General features: G+C 40.8%; 1 protein-coding gene across 2 annotated transcripts in view; it reads left to right on the top strand.

The window, feature by feature from the left end:
• The window catches only part of LOC139415359 (1-phosphatidylinositol 4,5-bisphosphate phosphodiesterase beta-1-like), a 435,430-nt gene that overhangs the window by 258,515 nt on the left and 151,461 nt on the right, over window positions 1–25,454 (top strand). The gene's annotated exons all lie outside the window — the stretch shown is intronic.

Here is a 25,454-nt window from a genome sequence, read left to right as displayed (position 1 = left end):
GCTAAATGTTCGTGAAACGTTAGAGAGTGTTGTCAGTGTGACGTTGGTCTGAGCCATGCTGAGAGTGGGGTACCAAAGCTATGTCTACAAGTTCTCCAACAGGCTACAGGTAGGCTCTGGGTGTGTGGTGTGTTGATTGTGCTGTTGTGTATTTGCCATACAGTAGATTCTGCTTCTAATGGAGTAATGGCATCGTATGGTTCCACTCTGCTTATTTAAATCTCATTGCATAGGCCGCAAAAACATTCTCAGCGTTACCATTTATATGTTGGGCTGTAATGTGCCATGTGTGTCATACACTCTATCCAGATGATGTGCTAAGTAAATGGGAAAAGTAGTGTTTTACCTGATAAAATACTTTGAGACCCAGTGAATAGTAGTGTTTTACCTGAAAAAATGCTTTGAGACCCAGTGAATAGTAGCGTGGACCTGATAAAATGCTTTGAGACCCAGTGAATAGTAGTGTGGACCTGATAAAATGCTTTGAGACCCAGTGAATAGTAGTGTGGACCTGATAAAAGGCTTTGAGACCCAGTGAATAGTAGTGTGGACCTGATAAAATGCTTTGAGACCCAGTGAATAGTAGTGTGGACCTGATAAAAGGCTTTGAGACCCAGTGAATAGTAGTGTGGACCTGATAAAAGGCTTTGAGACCCAGTGAATAGTAGCGTGGACCTGATAAAATGCTTTGAGACCCAGTGAATAGTAGTGTTTTACCTGATAAAATGCTTTGAGACCCAGTGAATAGTAGTGTGGACCTGATAAAATGCTTTGAGACCCAGTGAATAGTAGTGTGGACCTGATAAAATGCTTTGAGACCCAGTGAATAGTAGTGTTTTTTCCTGATAAAATGCTTTGAGACCCAGTGAATAGCAGTGTGGACCTGATAAAAGGCTTTGAGACCCAGTGAATAGCAGTGTGGACCTGATAAAATGCTTTGAGACCCAGTGAATAGTAGTGTGGACCTGATAAAATGCTTTGAGACCCAGTGAATAGTAGTGTTTTTTCCTGATAAAATGCTTTGAGAACCAGTGAATAGCAGTGTGGACCTGATAAAAGGCTTTGAGACCCAGTGAATAGCAGTGTGAACCTGATAAAATGCTTTGAGACCCAGTGAATAGTAGTGTGGACCTGATAAAATGCTTTGAGACCCAGTAAATAGTAGCGTGGACCTGATAAAATACTTAGAGACCCAGTGAATAGTAGTGTCTTACCTGATAAAATGCTTTGAGACCCAGTGAATAATAGCGTGGACCTGATGAAATACTTAGAGACCCAGTGAATAGTAGTGTTTTACCTGATAAGATGCTTTGAGACCCAGTGAATAGTAGCGTGGACCTGATAAAATGCTTATAGACCCAGTGAATAGTAGTGTGGACCTGATAAAAGGCTTTGAGACCCAGTGAATAGTAGTGTGGACCTGATAAAATGCTTTGAGACCCAGTGAATAGTAGTGTGGATCTGATAAAAGGCTTTGAGACCCAGTGAATAGTAGTGTGGATCTGATAAAATGCTTTGAGACCCAGTGAATAGTAGTGTGGACCTGATAAAATGCTTTGAGACCCAGTGAATAGTAGTGTTTTACCTGACAAAATGCTTTGAGACCCAGTGAATAGTAGTGTGGACCTGATAAAATGCTTTGAGACCCAGTGAATAGTAGTGTGGACCTGATAAAAGGCTTTGAGACCCAGTGAATAGTAGTGTTTTACCTGACAAAATGCTTTGAGACCCAGTGAATAGTAGTGTGGACCTGATAAAATGCTTTGAGACCCAGTGAATAGTAGTGTGGACCTGATAAAAGGCTTTGAGACCCAGTGAATAGTAGTGTGGACCTGCTAAAATGCTTTGAGACCCAGTGAATAGTAGTGTTTTACCTGACAAAATGCTTTGAGACCCAGTGAATAGCAGTGTGGACCTGATAAAAGGCTTTGAGACCCAGTGAATAGTAGTGTGGACCTGATAAAATACTTTGAGACCCAGTGAATAGTAGTGTGGACCTCATCAAATGCTTTGAGACCCAGTGAATAGTACTGTGGACCTGATAAAATGCTTTGAGACCCAGTGAATAGTAGTGTTTTACCTGATAAAATGCTTTGAGACCCAGTGAAAAGTAGTGTGGACCTGATAAAATGCTTTGAGACCCAGTGAATAGTAGTGTTTTACCTGATAAAATGCTTTGAGACCCAGTGAATAGTAGTGTGGACCTGATAAAATGCTTTGAGACCCAGTGAATAGTAGTGTGGACCTGATAAAATGCTTTGAGACCCAGTGAATAGTAGTGTGGACCTGATAAAATGCTTTGAGACCCAGTGAAAAGTAGTGTGGACCTGATAAAATGCTTTGAGACCCAGTGAATAGTAGTGTGGACCTGATAAAAGGCTTTGAGACCCAGTGAATAGTAGTGTTTTACCTGATAAAATGCTTTGAGACCCAGTGAATAGTAGTGTTTTACCTGATAAAATGCTTTGAGACGCAGTGAATAGTAGTGTGGACCTGATAAAATGCTTTGAGACCCAGTGAATAGTAGTGTGGACCTGATAAAAGGCTTTGAGACCCAGTGAATAGTAGTGTGGACCTGATAAAAGGCTTTGAGACCCAGTGAATAGTAGCGTGGACCTGATAAAATGCTTTGAGACCCAGTGAATAGTAGTGTTTTACCTGATAAAATGCTTTGAGACCCAGTGAATAGTAGTGTGGACCTGATAAAATGCTTTGAGACCCAGTGAATAGTAGTGTGGACCTGATAAAATGCTTTGAGACCCAGTGAATAGTAGTGTTTTTTCCTGATAAAATGCTTTGAGACCCAGTGAATAGCAGTGTGGACCTGATAAAAGGCTTTGAGACCCAGTGAATAGCAGTGTGGACCTGATAAAATGCTTTGAGACCCAGTGAATAGTAGTGTGGACCTGATAAAATGCTTTGAGACCCAGTGAATAGTAGTGTTTTTTCCTGATAAAATGCTTTGAGAACCAGTGAATAGCAGTGTGGACCTGATAAAAGGCTTTGAGACCCAGTGAATAGCAGTGTGAACCTGATAAAATGCTTTGAGACCCAGTGAATAGTAGTGTGGACCTGATAAAATGCTTTGAGACCCAGTAAATAGTAGCGTGGACCTGATAAAATACTTAGAGACCCAGTGAATAGTAGTGTCTTACCTGATAAAATGCTTTGAGACCCAGTGAATAATAGCGTGGACCTGATGAAATACTTAGAGACCCAGTGAATAGTAGTGTTTTACCTGATAAGATGCTTTGAGACCCAGTGAATAGTAGCGTGGACCTGATAAAATGCTTATAGACCCAGTGAATAGTAGTGTGGACCTGATAAAAGGCTTTGAGACCCAGTGAATAGTAGTGTGGACCTGATAAAATGCTTTGAGACCCAGTGAATAGTAGTGTGGATCTGATAAAAGGCTTTGAGACCCAGTGAATAGTAGTGTGGATCTGATAAAATGCTTTGAGACCCAGTGAATAGTAGTGTGGACCTGATAAAATGCTTTGAGACCCAGTGAATAGTAGTGTTTTACCTGACAAAATGCTTTGAGACCCAGTGAATAGTAGTGTGGACCTGATAAAATGCTTTGAGACCCAGTGAATAGTAGTGTGGACCTGATAAAAGGCTTTGAGACCCAGTGAATAGTAGTGTTTTACCTGACAAAATGCTTTGAGACCCAGTGAATAGTAGTGTGGACCTGATAAAATGCTTTGAGACCCAGTGAATAGTAGTGTGGACCTGATAAAAGGCTTTGAGACCCAGTGAATAGTAGTGTGGACCTGCTAAAATGCTTTGAGACCCAGTGAATAGTAGTGTTTTACCTGACAAAATGCTTTGAGACCCAGTGAATAGCAGTGTGGACCTGATAAAAGGCTTTGAGACCCAGTGAATAGTAGTGTGGACCTGATAAAATACTTTGAGACCCAGTGAATAGTAGTGTGGACCTCATAAAATGCTTTGAGACCCAGTGAATAGTACTGTGGACCTGATAAAATGCTTTGAGACCCAGTGAATAGTAGTGTTTTACCTGATAAAATGCTTTGAGACCCAGTGAAAAGTAGTGTGGACCTGATAAAATGCTTTGAGACCCAGTGAATAGTAGTGTTTTACCTGATAAAATGCTTTGAGACCCAGTGAATAGTAGTGTGGACCTGATAAAATGCTTTGAGACCCAGTGAATAGTAGTGTGGACCTGATAAAATGCTTTGAGACCCAGTGAATAGTAGTGTGGACCTGATAAAATGCTTTGAGACCCAGTGAAAAGTAGTGTGGACCTGATAAAATGCTTTGAGACCCAGTGAATAGTAGTGTGGACCTGATAAAAGGCTTTGAGACCCAGTGAATAGTAGTGTTTTACCTGATAAAATGCTTTGAGACCCAGTGAATAGTAGTGTTTTACCTGATAAAATGCTTTGAGACGCAGTGAATAGTAGTGTGGACCTGATAAAATGCTTTGAGACCCAGTGAATAGTAGTGTGGACCTGATAAAATGCTTTGAGACCCAGTGAATAGTAGTGTGGACCTGATAAAAGGCTTTGAGACCCAGTGAATAGTAGTGTGGACCTGATAAAATGCTTTGAGACCCAGTGAATAGTAGTGTGGACCTGATAAAATGCTTTGAGACCCAGTGAATAGTAGTGTGGACCTGATAAAAGGCTTTGAGACCCAGTGAATAGTAGTGTTTTACCTGATAAAATGCTTTGAGACCCAGTGAATAGTAGTGTTTTACCTGATAAAATGCTTTGAGACCCAGTGAATAGTAGTGTGGACCTGATAAAATGCTTTGAGACCCAGTGAATAGTAGTGTGGACCTGATAAAATGCTTTGAGACCCAGTGAATAGTAGTGTGGACCTGATAAAAGGCTTTGAGACCCAGTGAATAGTAGTGTTTTACCTGATAAAATGCTTTGAGACCCAGTGAATAGTAGTGTTTTACCTGATAAAATGCTTTGAGACCCAGTGAATAGTAGTGTTTTACCTGATAAAATACTTTGAGACCCAGTGAATAGTAGTGTTTTACCTGATAAAATGCTTTGAGACCCAGTGAATAGTAGTGTGGACCTGATAAAATGCTTTGAGACCCAGTGAATAGTAGTGTGGACCTGATAAAATGCTTTGAGACCCAGTGAAAAGTAGTGTGGACCTGATAAAATGCGTTGAGACCCAGTGAATAGTAGTGTGGACCTGATAAAATGCTTTGAGACCCAGTGAATAGTAGTGTGGACCTGATAAAATGCTTTGAGACCCAGTGAAAAGTAGTGTGGACCTGATAAAATGCTTTGAGACCCAGTGAATAGTAGTGTTTTTTCCTGATAAAATGCTTTGAGACCCAGTGAATAGCAGTGTGGACCTGATAAAAGTTTTTGAGACCCAGTGAATAGCAGTGTGGACCTGATAAAATGCTTTGAGACCCAGTGAATAGTAGTGTGGACCTGATAAAATGCTTTGAGACCCAGTGAATAGTAGTGTGGATCTGATAAAAGGCTTTGAGACCCAGTGAATAGTAGTGTGGATCTGATAAAATGCTTTGAGACCCAGTGAATAGTAGTGTGGACCTGATAAAATGCTTTGAGACCCAGTGAATAGTAGTGTTTTACCTGACAAAATGCTTTGAGACCCAGTGAATAGTAGTGTGGACCTGATAAAATGCTTTGAGACCCAGTGAATAGTAGTGTGGACCTGATAAAAGGCTTTGAGACCCAGTGAATAGTAGTGTTTTACCTGACAAAATGCTTTGAGACCCAGTGAATAGTAGTGTGGACCTGATAAAATGCTTTGAGACCCAGTGAATAGTAGTGTGGACCTGATAAAAGGCTTTGAGACCCAGTGAATAGTAGTGTGGACCTGCTAAAATGCTTTGAGACCCAGTGAATAGTAGTGTTTTACCTGACAAAATGCTTTGAGACCCAGTGAATAGCAGTGTGGACCTGATAAAAGGCTTTGAGACCCAGTGAATAGTAGTGTGGACCTGATAAAATACTTTGAGACCCAGTGAATAGTAGTGTGGACCTCATAAAATGCTTTGAGACCCAGTGAATAGTACTGTGGACCTGATAAAATGCTTTGAGACCCAGTGAATAGTAGTGTTTTACCTGATAAAATGCTTTGAGACCCAGTGAAAAGTAGTGTGGACCTGATAAAATGCTTTGAGACCCAGTGAATAGTAGTGTTTTACCTGATAAAATGCTTTGAGACCCAGTGAATAGTAGTGTGGACCTGATAAAATGCTTTGAGACCCAGTGAATAGTAGTGTGGACCTGATAAAATGCTTTGAGACCCAGTGAATAGTAGTGTGGACCTGATAAAATGCTTTGAGACCCAGTGAAAAGTAGTGTGGACCTGATAAAATGCTTTGAGACCCAGTGAATAGTAGTGTGGACCTGATAAAAGGCTTTGAGACCCAGTGAATAGTAGTGTTTTACCTGATAAAATGCTTTGAGACCCAGTGAATAGTAGTGTTTTACCTGATAAAATGCTTTGAGACGCAGTGAATAGTAGTGTGGACCTGATAAAATGCTTTGAGACCCAGTGAATAGTAGTGTGGACCTGATAAAATGCTTTGAGACCCAGTGAATAGTAGTGTGGACCTGATAAAAGGCTTTGAGACCCAGTGAATAGTAGTGTGGACCTGATAAAATGCTTTGAGACCCAGTGAATAGTAGTGTGGACCTGATAAAATGCTTTGAGACCCAGTGAATAGTAGTGTGGACCTGATAAAAGGCTTTGAGACCCAGTGAATAGTAGTGTTTTACCTGATAAAATGCTTTGAGACCCAGTGAATAGTAGTGTTTTACCTGATAAAATGCTTTGAGACCCAGTGAATAGTAGTGTGGACCTGATAAAATGCTTTGAGACCCAGTGAATAGTAGTGTGGACCTGATAAAATGCTTTGAGACCCAGTGAATAGTAGTGTGGACCTGATAAAAGGCTTTGAGACCCAGTGAATAGTAGTGTTTTACCTGATAAAATGCTTTGAGACCCAGTGAATAGTAGTGTTTTACCTGATAAAATGCTTTGAGACCCAGTGAATAGTAGTGTTTTACCTGATAAAATACTTTGAGACCCAGTGAATAGTAGTGTTTTACCTGATAAAATGCTTTGAGACCCAGTGAATAGTAGTGTGGACCTGATAAAATGCTTTGAGACCCAGTGAATAGTAGTGTGGACCTGATAAAATGCTTTGAGACCCAGTGAAAAGTAGTGTGGACCTGATAAAATGCGTTGAGACCCAGTGAATAGTAGTGTGGACCTGATAAAATGCTTTGAGACCCAGTGAATAGTAGTGTGGACCTGATAAAATGCTTTGAGACCCAGTGAAAAGTAGTGTGGACCTGATAAAATGCTTTGAGACCCAGTGAATAGTAGTGTTTTTTCCTGATAAAATGCTTTGAGACCCAGTGAATAGCAGTGTGGACCTGATAAAAGTTTTTGAGACCCAGTGAATAGCAGTGTGGACCTGATAAAATGCTTTGAGACCCAGTGAATAGTAGTGTGGACCTGATAAAATGCTTTGAGACCCAGTGAATAGTAGTGTTTTTTCCTGATAAAATGCTTTGAGAACCAGTGAATAGCAGTGTGGACCTGATAAAAGGCTTTGAGACCCAGTGAATAGCAGTGTGAACCTGATAAAATGCTTTGAGACCCAGTGAATAGTAGTGTGGACCTGATAAAATGCTTTGAGACCCAGTAAATAGTAGCGTGGACCTGATAAAATACTTAGAGACCCAGTGAATAGTAGTGTCTTACCTGATAAAATGCTTTGAGACCCAGTGAATAATAGCGTGGACCTGATGAAATACTTAGAGACCCAGTGAATAGTAGTGTTTTACCTGATAAGATGCTTTGAGACCCAGTGAATAGTAGCGTGGACCTGATAAAATGCTTATAGACCCAGTGAATAGTAGTGTGGACCTGATAAAAGGCTTTGAGACCCAGTGAATAGTAGTGTGGACCTGATAAAATGCTTTGAGACCCAGTGAATAGTAGTGTGGATCTGATAAAAGGCTTTGAGACCCAGTGAATAGTAGTGTGGACCTGATAAAATGCTTTGAGACCCAGTGAATAGTAGTGTGGATCTGATAAAATGCTTTGAGACCCAGTGAATAGTAGTGTGGACCTGATAAAATGCTTTGAGACCCAGTGAATAGTAGTGTTTTACCTGACAAAATGCTTTGAGACCCAGTGAATAGTAGTGTGGACCTGATAAAATGCTTTGAGACCCAGTGAATAGTAGTGTGGACCTGATAAAAGGCTTTGAGACCCAGTGAATAGTAGTGTTTTACCTGACAAAATGCTTTGAGACCCAGTGAATAGTAGTGTGGACCTGATAAAATGCTTTGAGACCCAGTGAATAGTAGTGTGGACCTGATAAAAGGCTTTGAGACCCAGTGAATAGTAGTGTGGACCTGCTAAAATGCTTTGAGACCCAGTGAATAGTAGTGTTTTACCTGACAAAATGCTTTGAGACCCAGTGAATAGCAGTGTGGACCTGATAAAAGGCTTTGAGACCCAGTGAATAGTAGTGTGGACCTGATAAAATACTTTGAGACCCAGTGAATAGTAGTGTGGACCTCATAAAATGCTTTGAGACCCAGTGAATAGTACTGTGGACCTGATAAAATGCTTTGAGACCCAGTGAATAGTAGTGTTTTACCTGATAAAATGCTTTGAGACCCAGTGAAAAGTAGTGTGGACCTGATAAAATGCTTTGAGACCCAGTGAATAGTAGTGTTTTACCTGATAAAATGCTTTGAGACCCAGTGAATAGTAGTGTGGACCTGATAAAATGCTTTGAGACCCAGTGAATAGTAGTGTGGACCTGATAAAATGCTTTGAGACCCAGTGAATAGTAGTGTGGACCTGATAAAATGCTTTGAGACCCAGTGAAAAGTAGTGTGGACCTGATAAAATGCTTTGAGACCCAGTGAATAGTAGTGTGGACCTGATAAAAGGCTTTGAGACCCAGTGAATAGTAGTGTTTTACCTGATAAAATGCTTTGAGACCCAGTGAATAGTAGTGTTTTACCTGATAAAATGCTTTGAGACGCAGTGAATAGTAGTGTGGACCTGATAAAATGCTTTGAGACCCAGTGAATAGTAGTGTGGACCTGATAAAATGCTTTGAGACCCAGTGAATAGTAGTGTGGACCTGATAAAAGGCTTTGAGACCCAGTGAATAGTAGTGTGGACCTGATAAAATGCTTTGAGACCCAGTGAATAGTAGTGTGGACCTGATAAAATGCTTTGAGACCCAGTGAATAGTAGTGTGGACCTGATAAAAGGCTTTGAGACCCAGTGAATAGTAGTGTTTTACCTGATAAAATGCTTTGAGACCCAGTGAATAGTAGTGTTTTACCTGATAAAATGCTTTGAGACCCAGTGAATAGTAGTGTGGACCTGATAAAATGCTTTGAGACCCAGTGAATAGTAGTGTGGACCTGATAAAATGCTTTGAGACCCAGTGAATAGTAGTGTGGACCTGATAAAAGGCTTTGAGACCCAGTGAATAGTAGTGTTTTACCTGATAAAATGCTTTGAGACCCAGTGAATAGTAGTGTTTTACCTGATAAAATGCTTTGAGACCCAGTGAATAGTAGTGTTTTACCTGATAAAATACTTTGAGACCCAGTGAATAGTAGTGTTTTACCTGATAAAATGCTTTGAGACCCAGTGAATAGTAGTGTGGACCTGATAAAATGCTTTGAGACCCAGTGAATAGTAGTGTGGACCTGATAAAATGCTTTGAGACCCAGTGAAAAGTAGTGTGGACCTGATAAAATGCGTTGAGACCCAGTGAATAGTAGTGTGGACCTGATAAAATGCTTTGAGACCCAGTGAATAGTAGTGTGGACCTGATAAAATGCTTTGAGACCCAGTGAAAAGTAGTGTGGACCTGATAAAATGCTTTGAGACCCAGTGAATAGTAGTGTGGACCTGATAAAAGGCTTTGAGATCCAGTGAATAGTAGTGTTTTACCTGATAAAATGCTTTGAGACCCAGTGAATAGTAGTGTTTTACCTGATAAAATGCTTTGAGACCCAGTGAATAGTAGTGTGGACCTGATAAAAGGCTTTGAGACCCAGTGAATAGTAGAGTTTTACCTGATAAAATGCTTTGAGACCCAGTGAATAGTAGTGTGGACCTGATAAAAGGCTTTGAGACCCAGTGAATAGTAGTGTTTTACCTGATAAAAGGCTTTGAGACCCAGTGAATAGTAGTGTGGACCTGATAAAATGCTTTGAGACCCAGTGAATAGTAGTGTGGACCTGATAAAATGCTTTGAGACCCAGTGAATAGTAGTGTGGACCTGATAAAAGGCTTTGAGACCCAGTGAATAGTAGTGTGGACCTGATAAAAGGCTTTGAGACCCAGTGAATAGTAGTGTTTTCCCTGATAAAATACTTTGAGACCCAGTGAAAAGTAGTGTGGACCTGATAAAATGCTTTGAGACCCAGTGAATAGTAGTGTGGACCTGATAAAAGGCTTTGAGACCCAGTGAATAGTAGTGTTTTACCTGATAAAATGCTTTGAGACCCAGTGAATAGTAGTGTTTTACCTGATAAAATGCTTTGAGACCCAGTGAATAGTAGTGTGGACCTGAATAAAGGCTTTGAGACCCAGTGAATAGTAGTGTTTTACCTGACAAAATGCTTTGAGACCCAGTGAATAGCAGTGTGGACCTGATAGAATGCTTTGAGACCCAGTGAATTGCAGTATTGACCTGATAAAATGCTTTGAGACCCAGTGAATAGTAGTGTGGACCTGATAAAAGGCTTTGAGACCCAGTGAATAGTAGTGTGGACCTGATAAAATGCTTTGAGACCCAGTGAATAGTAGTGTGGACCTGATAAAATGCTTTGAGACCCAGTGAAAAGTAGTGTGGACCTGATAAAATGCTTTGAGACCCAGTGAATAGTAGTGTGGACCTGATAAAAGGCTTTGAGATCCAGTGAATAGTAGTGTTTTACCTGATAAAATGCTTTGAGACCCAGTGAATAGTAGTGTTTTACCTGATAAAATGCTTTGAGACCCAGTGAATAGTAGTGTGGACCTGATAAAAGGCTTTGAGACCCAGTGAATAGTAGAGTTTTACCTGATAAAATGCTTTGAGACCCAGTGAATAGTAGTGTGGACCTGATAAAAGGCTTTGAGACCCAGTGAATAGTAGTGTTTTACCTGATAAAAGGCTTTGAGACCCAGTGAATAGTAGTGTGGACCTGATAAAATGCTTTGAGACCCAGTGAATAGTAGTGTGGACCTGATAAAATGCTTTGAGACCCAGTGAATAGTAGTGTGGACCTGATAAAAGGCTTTGAGACCCAGTGAATAGTAGTGTGGACCTGATAAAAGGCTTTGAGACCCAGTGAATAGTAGTGTTTTCCCTGATAAAATACTTTGAGACCCAGTGAAAAGTAGTGTGGACCTGATAAAATGCTTTGAGACCCAGTGAATAGTAGTGTGGACCTGATAAAAGGCTTTGAGACCCAGTGAATAGTAGTGTTTTACCTGATAAAATGCTTTGAGACCCAGTGAATAGTAGTGTTTTACCTGATAAAATGCTTTGAGACCCAGTGAATAGTAGTGTGGACCTGAATAAAGGCTTTGAGACCCAGTGAATAGTAGTGTTTTACCTGACAAAATGCTTTGAGACCCAGTGAATAGCAGTGTGGACCTGATAGAATGCTTTGAGACCCAGTGAATTGCAGTATTGACCTGATAAAATGCTTTGAGACCCAGTGAATAGTAGTGTGGACCTGATAAAAGGCTTTGAGACCCAGTGAATAGTAGTGTGGACCTGATAAAAGGCTTTGAGACCCAGTGAATAGTAGTGTGGACCTGATAAAATGCTTTGAGACCCAGTGAATAGTAGTGTGGACCTGATAAAATGCTTTGAGACCCAGTGAATAGTAGTGTGGACCTGATAAAAGGCTTTGAGACCCAGTGAATAGTAGTGTGGACCTGATAAAATGCTTTGAGACCCAGTGAATAGTAGTGTGGACCTGATAAAAGGCTTTGAGACCCAGTGAATAGTAGTGTGGACCTGATAAAATGCTTTGAGACCCAGTGAATAGTAGTGTGGACCTGATAAAATGCTTTGAGACCCAGTGAATAGTAGTGTTTTACCTGATAAAATGCTTTGAGACCCAGTGAATAGTAGTGTGGACCTGATAAAAGGCTTTGAGACCCAGTGAATAGTAGTGTTTTACCTGATAAAATGCTTTGAGACCCAGTGAATAGTAGTGTGGACCTGATAAAATGCTTTGAGACCCAGTGAATAGTAGTGTGGACCTGATAAAATGATTTGAGACCCAGTGAATAGTAGTGTGGACCTGATAAAATGCTTTGAGACCCAGTGAATAGTAGTGTGGACCTGATAAAATGCTTTGAGACCCAGTGAATAGTAGTGTGGACCTGATAAAATGCTTTGAGACCCAGTGAATAGTAGTGTTTTACCTGATAAAATGCTTTGAGACCCAGTGAATAGCAGTGTGGACCTGATAAAAGGCTTTGAGACCCAGTGAATAGCAGTGTGGACCTGATAAAATGCTTTGAGACCCAGTGAATAGTAGTGTGGACCTGATAAAATGCTTTGAGACCCAGTGAATAGTAGCGTGGATCTGATAAAATACTTTGAGACCCAGTGAATAGTAGTGTCTTACCTGATAAAATGCTTTGAGACCCAGTGAATAGTAGCGTGGACCTGATAAAATACTTTGAGACCCAGTGAATAGTAGTGTTTTACCTGATAAGATGCTTTGAGACCCAGTGAATAGTAGCGTGGACCTGATAAAATGCTTTGAGACCCAGTGAATAGTAGTGTGGACCTGATAAAAGGCTTTGAGACCCAGTGAATAGTAGTGTGGACCTGATAAAATGCTTTGAGACCCAGTGAATAGTAGTGTGGACCTGATAAAAGGCTTTGAGACCCAGTGAATAGTAGTGTGGACCTGATAAAATGCTTTGAGACCCAGTGAATAGTAGTGTGGACCTGACAAAATGCTTTGAGACCCAGTGAATAGTAGTGTGGACCTGATAAAAGGCTTTGAGACCCAGTGAATAGTAGTGTGGACCTGATAAAATGCTTTGAGACCCAGTGAATAGTAGTGTTTTACCTGATAAAATGCTTTGAGACCCAGTGAATAGTAGTGTTTTACCTGACAAAATGCTTTGAGACCCAGTGAATAGTAGTGTGGACCTGATAAAAGGCTTTGAGACCGAGTGAATAGTAATGTGGACCTGATAAAATGCTTTGAGACCCAGTGAATAGTAGTGTTTTACCTGACAAAATGCTTTGAGACCCAGTGAATAGTAGTGTGGACCTGATAAAATGCTTTGAGACCCAGTGAATAGTAGTGTGGACCTGATAAAAGGCTTTGAGACCCAGTGAATAGTAGTGTTTTACCTGACAAAATGCTTTGAGACCCAGTGAATAGTAGTGTGGACCTGATAAAATGCTTTGAGACCCAGTGAATATTAGTGTGGACCTGATAAAATGATTTGAGACCCAGTGAATAGTAGTGTGGACCTGATAAAATGCTTTGAGACCCAGTGAATAGTAGTGTGGACCTGATAAAATGCTTTGAGACCCAGTGAATAGTAGTGTGGACCTGATAAAATGCTTTGAGACCCAGTGAATAGTAGTGTTTTACCTGATAAAATGCTTTGAGACCCAGTGAATAGCAGTTGGGACCTGATAAAAGGCTTTGAGACCCAGTGAATAGCAGTGTGGACCTGATAAAATGCTTTGAGACCCAGTGAATAGTAGTGTGGACCTGATAAAATGCTTTGAGACCCAGTGAATAGTAGCGTGGATCTGATAAAATACTTTGAGACCCAGTGAATAGTAGTGTCTTACCTGATAAAATGCTTTGAGACCCAGTGAATAGTAGTGTGGACCTGATAAAAGGCTTTGAGACCCAGTGAATAGTAGTGTGGACCTGATAAAATGCTTTGAGACCCAGTGAATAGTAGTGTGGACCTGATAAAAGGCTTTGAGACCCAGTGAATAGTAGTGTGGACCTGATAAAATGCTTTGAGACCCAGTGAATAGTAGTGTGGACCTGACAAAATGCGTTGAGACCCAGTGAATAGTAGTGTGGACCTGATAAAAGGCTTTGAGACCCAGTGAATAGTAGTGTGGACCTGATAAAATGCTTTGAGACCCAGTGAATAGTAGTGTTTTACCTGATAAAATGCTTTGAGACCCAGTGAATAGTAGTGTTTTACCTGACAAAATGCTTTGAGACCCAGTGAATAGTAGTGTGGACCTGATAAAAGGCTTTGAGACCCAGTGAATAGTAATGTGGACCTGATAAAATGCTTTGAGACCCAGTGAATAGTAGTGTTTTACCTGACAAAATGCTTTGAGACAACAGTGAATAGTAGTGTGGACCTGATAAAATGATTTGAGACCCAGTGAATAGTAGTGTGGACCTGATAAAAGGCTTTGAGACCCAGTGAATAGTAGTGTGGACCTGCTAAAATGCTTTGAGACCCAGTGAATAGTAGTGTTTTACCTGACAAAATGCTTTGAGACCCAGTGAATAGCAGTGTGGACCTGATAAAAGGCTTTGAGACCCAGTGAATAGTAGTGTGGACCTGATAAAATGCTTTGAGACCCAGTGAATAGTAGCGTGGACCTGATAAAATGCTTTGAGACCCAGTGAATAGTAGTGTGGACCTGATAAAATGCTTTGAGACCCAGTGAATAGTAGTGTGGACCTGATAAAATGCTTTGAGACCCAGTGAATAGTAGTGTGGACCTGATAAAAGGCTTTGAGACCCAGTGAATAGTAGTGTGGACCTGATAAAAGGCTTTGAGACCCAGTGAATAGTAGTGTTTTACCTAATAAAATGCTTTGAGACCCAGTGAATAGTAGTGCTTTACCTGATAAAATGCTTTGAGACCCAGTGAATAGTAGTGTGGACCTGATAAAATGCTTTGAGACCCAGTGAATAGTAGTGTGGACCTGATAAAATGATTTGAGACCCAGTGAATAGTAGTGTGGACCTGATAAAAGGCTTTGAGACCCAGTGAATAGTAGTGTTTTACCTGATAAAATGCTTTGAGACCCAGTGAATAGTAGTGTGGACCTGATAAAAGGCTTTGAGACCCAGTGAATAGTAGTGTTTTACCTGATAAAATGCTTTGAGACCCAGTGAAAAGTAGTGTGGACCTGATAAAATGCTTTGAGACCCAGTGAATAGTAGTGTTTTACCTGATAAAATGCTTTGAGACCAAGTGAATAGTAGTGTGGACCTGATAAAAGGCTTTGAGACCCAGTGAATAGCAGTGTGGACCTGATAAAATGCTTTGAGACCCAGTGAATTGCAGTATGGACCTGATAAAATGCTTTGAGACCCAGTGAATAGTAGTGTGGACCTGATAAAAGGCTTTGAGACCCAGTGAATAGTAGTGTGGACCTGATAAAAGGCTTTGAGACCCAGTGAATAGTAGTGTGGACCTGATAAAATGCTTTGAGACCCAGTGAATAGTAGTGTGGACCTGATAAAATGCTTTGAGACCCAGTGAATAGTAGTGTGGACCTGATAAAATGCTTTGAGACCCAGTGAATAGTAGTGTGGACCTGATAAATGGCTTTGAGACCCAGTGAATAGTAGTGTGGACCTGATAAAAGGCTTTGAGACCCAGTGAATAGTAGTGTGGACCTGATAAAATGCTTTGAGACCCAGTGAATAGTAGTGTGGACCTGATAAAATGCTTTGAGACCCATTGAATAGTAGTGTGGACCTGATAAAATGCTTTGAGACCCAGTGAATAGTAGTGTGGACCTGATAAAAGGCTTTGAGACCCAGTGAATAGTAGTGTTTTACCTGATAAAATGCTTTGAGACCCAGTGAATAGTAGTGTGGACCTGATAAAAGGCTTTGAGACCCAGTGAATAGTAGTGTGGACCTGATAAAATGCTTTGAGACCCAGTGAATAGTAGTGTGGACCTGATAAAAGGCTTTGAGACCCAGTGAATAGTAGTGTGGACCTGATAAAATGCTTTAAGACCCAGTGAATAGTAGTGTGGACCTGATAAAAGGCTTTGAGACCCAGTGAATAGTAGTGTTTTACCTGATAAAATGCTTTGAGACCCAGTGAATAGTAGTGTGGACCTGATAAAATGCTTTGAGACCCAGTGAATAGTAGTGTGGACCTGATAAAATGCTTTGAGACCCAGTGAATAGTAGTGTGGACCTGATAAAATGCTTTGAGACCCAGTGAATAGTAGTGTGGACCTGATAAAATGCTTTGAGACCCAGTGAATAGTAGTGTTTTACCTGATAAAATCCTTTGAGACCCAGTGAATAGCAGTGTGGACCTGATAAAAGGCTTTGAGACCCAGTGAATAGCAGTGTGGACCTGATAAAATGCTTTGAGACCCAGTGAATAGTAGTGTGGACCTGATAAAATGCTTTGAGACCCAGTGAATAGTAGTGTTTTACCTGATAAAATGCTTTGAGACCCAGTGAATAGTAGTGTTTTACCTGACAAAATGCTTTGAGACCCAGTGAATAGTAGTGTGGACCTGATAAAAGGCTTTGAGACCCAGTGAATAGTAGTGTGGACCTGCTAAAATGCTTTGAGACCCAGTGAATAGTAGTGTTTTACCTGACAAAATGCTTTGAGACCCAGTGAATAGCAGTGTGGACCTGATAAAAGGCTTTGAGACCCAGTGAATAGTAGTGTGGACCTGATAAAATGCTTTGAGACCCAGTGAATAGTAGCGTGGACCTGATAAAATGCTTTGAGACCCAGTGAATAGTAGTGTGGACCTGATAAAATGCTTTGAGACCCAGTGAATAGTAGTGTGGACCTGATAAAATGCTTTGAGACCCAGTGAATAGTAGTGTGGACCTGATAAAAGGCTTTGAGACCCAGTGAATAGTAGTGTGGACCTGATAAAAGGCTTTGAGACCCAGTGAATAGTAGTGTTTTACCTAATAAAATGCTTTGAGACCCAGTGAATAGTAGTGTTTTACCTGATAAAATGCTTTGAGACCCAGTGAATAGTAGTGTGTACCTGATAAAATGCTTTGAGACCCAGTGAATAGTAGTGTGGACCTGATAAAATGATTTGAGACCCAGTGAATAGTAGTGTGGACCTGATAAAAGGCTTTGAGACCCAGTGAATAGTAGTGTTTTACCTGATAAAATGCTTTGAGACCCAGTGAATAGTAGTGTGGACCTGATAAAAGGCTTTGAGACCCAGTGAATAGTAGTGTTTTACCTGATAAAATGCTTTGAGACCCAGTGAAAAGTAGTGTGGACCTGATAAAATGCTTTGAGACCCAGTGAATAGTAGTGTTTTACCTGATAAAATGCTTTGAGACCCAGTGAAAAGTAGTGTGGACCTGATAAAATGCTTTGAGACCCAGTGAATAGTAGTGTTTTACCTGATAAAATGCTTTGAGACCAAGTGAATAGTAGTGTGGACCTGATAAAATGCTTTGAGACCCAGTGAATAGTAGTGTGGACCTGATAAAATGCTTTGAGACCCAGTGAATAGTAGTGTTTTACCTGATAAAATCCTTTGAGACCCAGTGAATAGCAGTGTGGACCTGATAAAAGGCTTTGAGACCCAGTGAATAGCAGTGTGGACCTGATAAAATGCTTTGAGACCCAGTGAATAGTAGTGTGGACCTGATAAAATGCTTTGAGACCCAGTGAATAGTAGTGTTTTACCTGATAAAATGCTTTGAGACCCAGTGAATAGTAGTGTTTTACCTGACAAAATGCTTTGAGACCCAGTGAATAGTAGTGTGGACCTGATAAAAGGCTTTGAGACCCAGTGAATAGTAATGTGGACCTGATAAAATGCTTTGAGACCCAGTGAATAGTAGTGTTTTACCTGACAAAATGCTTTGAGACCCAGTGAATAGTAGTGTGGACCTGATAAAATGCTTTGAGACCCAGTGAATAGTAGTGTGGACCTGATAAAAGGCTTTGAGACCCAGTGAATAGTAGTGTTTTACCTGACAAAATGCTTTGAGACAACAGTGAATAGTAGTGTGGACCTGATAAAATGATTTGAGACCCAGTGAATAGTAGTGTGGACCTGATAAAAGGCTTTGAGACCCAGTGAATAGTAGTGTGGACCTTCTAAAATGCTTTGAGACCCAGTGAATAGTAGTGTTTTACCTGACAAAATGCTTTGAGACCCAGTGAATAGCAGTGTGGACCTGATAAAAGGCTTTGAGACCCAGTGAATAGTAGTGTGGACCTGATAAAATGCTTTGAGACCCAGTGAATAGTAGTGTGGACCTGATAAAAGGCTTTGAGACCCAGTGAATAGTAGTGTTTTACCTGATAAAATGCTTTGAGACCCAGTGAAAAGTAGTGTGGACCTGATAAAATGCTTTGAGACCCAGTGAATAGTAGTGTTTTACCTGATAAAATGCTTTGAGACCCAGTGAAAAGTAGTGTGGACCTGATAAAATGCTTTGAGACCCAGTGAATAGTAGTGTTTTACCTGATAAAATGCTTTGAGACCAAGTGAATAGTAGTGTGGACCTGATAAAATGCTTTGAGACCCAGTGAATAGTAGTGTGGACCTGATAAAATGCTTTGAGACCCAGTGAATAGTAGTGTTTTACCTGATAAAATCCTTTGAGACCCAGTGAATAGCAGTGTGGACCTGATAAAAGGCTTTGAGACCCAGTGAATAGCAGTGTGGACCTGATAAAATGCTTTGAGACCCAGTGAATAGTAGTGTGGACCTGATAAAATGCTTTGAGACCCAGTGAATAGTAGTGTTTTACCTGATAAAATGCTTTGAGACCCAGTGAATAGTAGTGTTTTACCTGACAAAATGCTTTGAGACCCAGTGAATAGTAGTGTGGACCTGATAAAAGGCTTTGAGACCCAGTGAATAGTAATGTGGACTTGATAAAATGCTTTGAGACCCAGTGAATAGTAGTGTTTTACCTGACAAAATGCTTTGAGACCCAGTGAATAGTAGTGTGGACCTGATAAAATGCTTTGAGACCCAGTGAATAGTAGTGTGGACCTGATAAAAGGCTTTGAGACCCAGTGAATAGTAGTGTTTTACCTGACAAAATGCTTTGAGACAACAGTGAATAGTAGTGTGGACCTGATAAAATGATTTGAGACCCAGTGAATAGTAGTGTGGACCTGATAAAAGGCTTTGAGACCCAGTGAATAGTAGTGTGGACCTGCTAAAATGCTTTGAGACCCAGTGAATAGTAGTGTTTTACCTGACAAAATGCTTTGAGACCCAGTGAATAGCAGTGTGGACCTGATAAAAGGCTTTGAGACCCAGTGAATAGTAGTGTGGACCTGATAAAATGCTTTGAGACCCAGTGAATAGTAGCGTGGACCTGATAAAATGCTTTGAGACCCAGTGAATAGTAGTGTGGACCTGATAAAATGCTTTGAGACCCAGTGAATAGTAGTGTGGACCTGATAAAAGGCTTTGAGACCCAGTGAATAGTAGTGTGGACCTGATAAAAGGCTTTGAGACCCAGTGAATAGTAGTGTTTTACCTAATAAAATGCTTTGAGACCCAGTGAATAGTAGTGTTTTACCTGATAAAATGCTTTGAGACCCAGTGAATAGTAGTGTGGACCTGATAAAATGCTTTGAGACCCAGTGAATAGTAGTGTGGACCTGATAAAATGATTTGAGACCCAGTGAATAGTAGTGTGGACCTGATAAAAGGCTTTTAGACCCAGTGAATAGTAGTGTTTTACCTGATAAAATGCTTTGAGACCCAGTGAATAGTAGTGTGGACCTGATAAAAGGCTTTGAGACCCAGTGAATAGTAGTGTTTTACCTGATAAAATGCTTTGAGACCCAGTGAAAAGTAGTGTGGACCTGATAAAATGCTTTGAGACCCAGTGAATAGTAGTGTTTTACCTGATAAAATGCTTTGAGACCCAGTGAAAAGTAGTGTGGACCTGATAAAATGCTTTGAGACCCAGTGAATAGTAGTGTTTTACCTGATAAAATGCTTTGAGACCAAGTGAATAGTAGTGTGGACCTGATAAAAGGCTTTGAGACCCAGTGAATAGCAGTGTGGACCTGATAAAATGCTTTGAGACCCAGTGAATTGCAGTATGGACCTGATAAAATGCTTTGAGACCCAGTGAATAGTAGTGTGGACCTGATAAAAGGCTTTGAGACCCAGTGAATAGTAGTGTGGACCTGATAAAAGGCTTTGAGACCCAGTGAATAGTAGTGTGGACCTGATAAAATGCTTTGAGACCCAGTGAATAGTAGTGTGGACCTGATAAAATGCTTTGAGACCAAGTGAATAGTAGTGTGGACCTGATAAAATGCTTTGAGACCCAGTGAATAGTAGTGTGGACCTGATAAAATGCTTTGAGACCCAGTGAATAGTAGTGTTTTACCTGATAAAATCCTTTGAGACCCAGTGAATAGCAGTGTGGACCTGATAAAAGGCTTTGAGACCCAGTGAATAGCAGTGTGGACCTGATAAAATGCTTTGAGACCCAGTGAATAGTAGTGTGGACCTGATAAAATGCTTTGAGACCCAGTGAATAGTAGTGTTTTACCTGATAAAATGCTTTGAGACCCAGTGAATAGTAGTGTTTTACCTGACAAAATGCTTTGAGACCCAGTGAATAGTAGTGTGGACCTGATAAAAGGCTTTGAGACCCAGTGAATAGTAATGTGGACTTGATAAAATGCTTTGAGACCCAGTGAATAGTAGTGTTTTACCGGACAAAATGCTTTGAGACCCAGTGAATAGTAGTGTGGACCTGATAAAATGCTTTGAGACCCAGTGAATAGTAGTGTGGACCTGATAAAAGGCTTTGAGACCCAGTGAATAGTAGTGTTTTACCTGACAAAATGCTTTGAGACAACAGTGAATAGTAGTGTGGACCTGATAAAATGATTTGAGACCCAGTGAATAGTAGTGTGGACCTGATAAAAGGCTTTGAGACCCAGTGAATAGTAGTGTGGACCTGCTAAAATGCTTTGAGACCCAGTGAATAGTAGTGTTTTACCTGACAAAATGCTTTGAGACCCAGTGAATAGCAGTGTGGACCTGATAAAAGGCTTTGAGACCCAGTGAATAGTAGTGTGGACCTGATAAAATGCTTTGAGACCCAGTGAATAGTAGCGTGGACCTGATAAAATGCTTTGAGACCCAGTGAATAGTAGTGTGGACCTGATAAAATGCTTTGAGACCCAGTGAATAGTAGTGTGGACCTGATAAAAGGCTTTGAGACCCAGTGAATAGTAGTGTGGACCTGATAAAAGGCTTTGAGACCCAGTGAATAGTAGTGTTTTACCTAATAAAATGCTTTGAGACCCAGTGAATAGTAGTGTTTTACCTGATAAAATGCTTTGAGACCCAGTGAATAGTAGTGTGGACCTGATAAAATGCTTTGAGACCCAGTGAATAGTAGTGTGGACCTGATAAAATGATTTGAGACCCAGTGAATAGTAGTGTGGACCTGATAAAAGGCTTTGAGACCCAGTGAATAGTAGTGTTTTACCTGATAAAATGCTTTGAGACCCAGTGAAAAGTAGTGTGGACCTGATAAAATGCTTTGAGACCCAGTGAATAGTAGTGTTTTACCTGATAAAATGCTTTGAGACCCAGTGAAAAGTAGTGTGGACCTGATAAAATGCTTTGAGACCCAGTGAATAGTAGTGTTTTAACTGATAAAATGCTTTGAGACCAAGTGAATAGTAGTGTGGACCTGATAAAAGGCTTTGAGACCCAGTGAATAGCAGTGTGGACCTGATAAAATGCTTTGAGACCCAGTGAATTGCAGTATGGACCTGATAAAATGCTTTGAGACCCAGTGAATAGTAGTGTGGACCTGATAAAAGGCTTTGAGACCCAGTGAATAGTAGTGTGGACCTGATAAAAGGCTTTGAGACCCAGTGAATAGTAGTGTGGACCTGATAAAATGCTTTGAGACCCAGTGAATAGTAGTGTGGACCTGATAAAATGCTTTGAGACCCAGTGAATAGTAGTGTGGACCTGATAAAAGGCTTTGAGACCCAGTGAATAGCAGTGTGGACCTGATAAAATGCTTTGAGACCCAGTGAATAGTAGTGTGGACCTGATAAAATGCTTTGAGACCCAGTGAATAGTAGTGTTTTACCTGATAAAATGCTTTGAGACCCAGTGAATAGTAGTGTTTTACCTGACAAAATGCTTTGAGACCCAGTGAATAGTAGTGTGGACCTGATAAAAGGCTTTGAGACCCAGTGAATAGTAATGTGGACCTGATAAAATGCTTTGAGACCCAGTGAATAGTAGTGTTTTACCTGACAAAATGCTTTGAGACCCAGTGAATAGTAGTGTGGACCTGATAAAATGCTTTGAGACCCAGTGAATAGTAGTGTGGACCTGATAAAAGGCTTTGAGACCCAGTGAATAGTAGTGTGGACCTGCTAAAATGCTTTGAGACCCAGTGAATAGTAGTGTTTTACCTGACAAAATGCTTTGAGACCCAGTGAATAGCAGTGTGGACCTGATAAAAGGCTTTGAGACCCAGTGAATAGTAGTGTGGACCTGATAAAATGCTTTGAGACCCAGTGAATAGTAGCGTGGACCTGATAAAATGCTTTGAGACCCAGTGAGTAGTAGTGTGGACCTGATAAAATGCTTTGAGACCCAGTGAATAGTAGTGTGGACCTGATAAAAGGCTTTGAGACCCAGTGAATAGTAGTGTGGACCTGATAAAAGGCTTTGAGACCCAGTGAATAGTAGTGTTTTACCTGATAAAATGCTTTGAGACCCAGTGAATAGTAGTGTGGACCTGATAAAATGCTTTGAGACCCAGTGAATAGTAGTGTGGACCTGATAAAGTGATTTGAGACCCAGTGAATAGTAGTGTGGACCTGATAAAAGGCTTTGAGACCCAGTGAATAGTAGTGTTTTACCTGATAAAATGCTTTGAGACCCAGTGAATAGTAGTGTGGACCTGATAAAAGGCTTTGAGACCCAGTGAATAGTAGTGTTTTACCTGATAAAATGCTTTGAGACCAAGTGAATAGTAGTGTGGACCTGATAAAAGGCTTTGAGACCCAGTGAATAGCAGTGTGGACCTGATAAAATGCTTTGAGACCCAGTGAATTGCAGTATGGACCTGATAAAATGCTTTGAGACCCAGTGAATAGTAGTGTGGACCTGATAAAAGGCTTTGAGACCCAGTGAATAGTAGTGTGGACCTGATAAAAGGCTTTGAGACCCAGTGAATAGTAGTGTGGACCTGATAAAATGCTTTGAGACCCAGTGAATAGTAGTGTGGACCTGATAAAATGCTTTGAGACCCAGTGAATAGTAGTGTGGACCTGATAAAATGGCTTTGAGACCCAGTGAATAGTAGTGTGGACCTGATAAAAGGCTTTGAGACCCAGTGAATAGTAGTGTGGACCTGATAAAATGCTTTGAGACCCAATGAATAGTAGTGTGGACCTGATAAAATGCTTTGAGACCCAGTGAATAGTAGTGTGGACCTGATAAAATGCTTTGAGACCCAGTGAATAGTAGTGTGGACCTGATAAAAGGCTTTGAGACCCAGTGAATAGTAGTGTTTTACCTGATAAAATGCTTTGAGACCCAGTGAATAGTAGTGTGGACCTGATAAAATGCTTTGAGACCCAGTGAATAGTAGTGTGGACCTGATAAAATGCTTTGAGACCCAGTGAATAGTAGTGTGGACCTGATAAAATGCTTTGAGACCCAGTGAATAGTAGTGTGGACCTGATAAAATGCTTTGAGACCCAGTGAATAGTAGTGTTTTACCTGATAAAATGCTTTGAGACCCAGTGAATAGCAGTGTGGACCTGATAAAAGGCTTTGAGACCCAGTGAATAGCAGTGTGGACCTGATAAAATGCTTTGAGACCCAGTGAATAGTAGTGTGGACCTGATAAAAGGCTTTGAGACCCAGTGAATAGTAGTGTGGACCTGATAAAAGGCTTTGAGACCCAGTGAATAGTAGTGTGGACCTGATAAAAGGCTTTGAGACCCAGTGAATAGTAGTGTGGACCTGATAAAATGCTTTGAGACCCAGTGAATAGTAGTGTGGACCTGATAAAATGCTTTGAGACCCAGTGAATAGTAGTGTGGACCTGATAAAAGGCTTTGAGACCCAGTGAATAGTAGTGTGGACCTGATAAAAGGCTTTGAGACCCAGTGAATAGTAGTGTGGACCTGATAAAATGCTTTGAGACCCAGTGAATAGTAGTGTGGACCTGATAAAATGCTTTGAGACCCAGTGAATAGTAGTGTGGACCTGATAAAATGCTTTGAGACCCAGTGAATAGTAGTGTGGACCTGATAAAATGCTTTGAGACCCAGTGAATAGTAGTGTGGACCTGATAAATGGCTTTGAGACCCAGTGAATAGTAGTGTGGACCTGATAAAAGGCTTTGAGACCCAGTGAATAGTAGTGTGGACCTGATAAAATGCTTTGAGACCCAATGAATAGTAGTGTGGACCTGATAAAATGCTTTGAGACCCAGTGAATAGTAGTGTGGACCTGATAAAATGCTTTGAGACCCAGTGAATAGTAGTGTGGACCTGATAAAAGGCTTTGAGACCCAGTGAATAGTAGTGTTTTACCTGATAAAATGCTTTGAGACCCAGTGAATAGTAGTGTGGACCTGATAAAATGCTTTGAGACCCAGTGAATAGTAGTGTGGACCTGATAAAATGCTTTGAGACCCAGTGAATAGTAGTGTGGACCTGATAAAATGCTTTGAGACCCAGTGAATAGTAGTGTGGACCTGATAAAATGCTTTGAGACCCAGTGAATAGTAGTGTTTTACCTGATAAAATGCTTTGAGACCCAGTGAATAGCAGTGTGGACCTGATAAAAGGCTTTGAGACCCAGTGAATAGCAGTGTGGACCTGATAAAATGCTTTGAGACCCAGTGAATAGTAGTGTGGACCTGATAAAAGGCTTTGAGACCCAGTGAATAGTAGTGTGGACCTGATAAAAGGCTTTGAGACCCAGTGAATAGTAGTGTGGACCTGATAAAAGGCTTTGAGACCCAGTGAATAGTAGTGTGGACCTGATAAAATGCTTTGAGACCCAGTGAATAGTAGTGTGGACCTGATAAAATGCTTTGAGACCCAGTGAATAGTAGTGTGGACCTGATAAAATGCTTTGAGACCCAGTGAATAGTAGTGTGGACCTGATAAAATGCTTTGAGACCCAGTGAATAGTAGTGTGGACCTGATAAATGGCTTTGAGACCCAGTGAATAGTAGTGTGGACCTGATAAAAGGCTTTGAGACCCAGTGAATAGTAGTGTGGACCTGATAAAATGCTTTGAGACCCAGTGAATAGTAGTGTGGACCTGATAAAATGCTTTGAGACCCATTGAATAGTAGTGTGGACCTGATCAAATGCTTTGAGACCCAGTGAATAGTAGTGTGGACCTGATAAAAGGCTTTGAGACCCAGTGAATAGTAGTGTTTTACCTGATAAAATGCTT

The sequence above is a fragment of the Oncorhynchus clarkii genome, chromosome 8, assembly GCF_045791955.1.
Source record: "Oncorhynchus clarkii lewisi isolate Uvic-CL-2024 chromosome 8, UVic_Ocla_1.0, whole genome shotgun sequence".
Taxonomy (NCBI): Eukaryota; Metazoa; Chordata; class Actinopteri; order Salmoniformes; family Salmonidae; genus Oncorhynchus; species Oncorhynchus clarkii.
Note: the sequence above shows the minus strand (reverse complement) of the source record. Positions and strands in the feature narration are given on the sequence as shown.